The following is a 929-nucleotide window of genomic DNA, read 5'->3' on the forward strand; positions in this document are numbered from 1 at the left end:
CCCCTGTGATTGATAAGGTCTATAACCTTGGGATCCTTGGTTTTGAAATGGAGGTGGAATGTACTTCCCTTTAAAACCGCCTTAGGAAGGGTTTAAGCCCTCTCCTTGGTTTTTCCAAGAGAAATTCCGATAATTCCTCCAACTTGGATTATAATGAGTACCATAAGGATTGTTCCCTTGGTTTATAAAAGCTGCATTGACTTGTTCATTAGGTTCACTTTGCACTTGTCCGTGAGGACAATGAGAAGTAGAATGAAGAACACTAGAACAAGTCATACATGTTTCATTTGATTCACGATGAGAATGGTTAAGGAAGGAAGATATTTGGTTCGCCGAGTTTTGGTTAATCAAGAATTGACCAAACCTTTGAGATAAAGACTTCATTTCGGCGGCTATTTCATTTGAATGGTCGACTTGATGTAAGCCAACACTCTTCCTACCTTGTGAATTTCTACCATTCTTGGATGATAGTGTTCTATGCAAATAATTTTCACTCATGCTCTCATAGAGATGCCACACGTCATCCTCATGCCTATCAATATATGAGCCACCCATGGAAGCATCAACCATACCCTTATAGTTGTCTGATAAGCTCTCAAAGAAGTATTAAACTAATTGCCATTTGGGCATGTCATGATGTGGACACTTCCTAAGCAATTCATTGAAGCGTTCCCATGCCTAATGAAACGTTTCTCCATCCCCATGTGAAAATTCTCGAATTGAGGTTCTCATGGCATTGGTCTTAGAAACCGGATAGTACTTCTTCAAGAACTCTTGTTGCATTTCTGCCCAAAAAATGATTGAAAAAGGCCTAAGATTGTTAAACCAATACTTTACCTTATCTTTTAAGGTGAATGGAAAAAGATTGAGTCTTAAAACCTCTTCCGATATGTCCGTATATTTTACGGTGGAACATACTTCAAGAAACT

General features: G+C 38.6%; 1 pseudogene; it reads left to right on the top strand.

Moving 5' to 3' along the window:
- The first annotated feature begins 628 nt into the window (after window positions 1-628).
- Window positions 629-727, top strand: LOC132268005 (small nucleolar RNA R71; annotated as a pseudogene).
- The last annotated feature ends 202 nt before the right edge of the window (window positions 728-929 follow it).

The sequence above is a fragment of the Cornus florida genome, unplaced genomic scaffold (genome assembly GCF_030987335.1).
Source record: "Cornus florida cultivar Cherokee Brave unplaced genomic scaffold, ASM3098733v1 CherokeeBrave_3.0.0_Hap2_Chr07, whole genome shotgun sequence".
NCBI lineage: Eukaryota > Viridiplantae > Streptophyta > Magnoliopsida > Cornales > Cornaceae > Cornus > Cornus florida.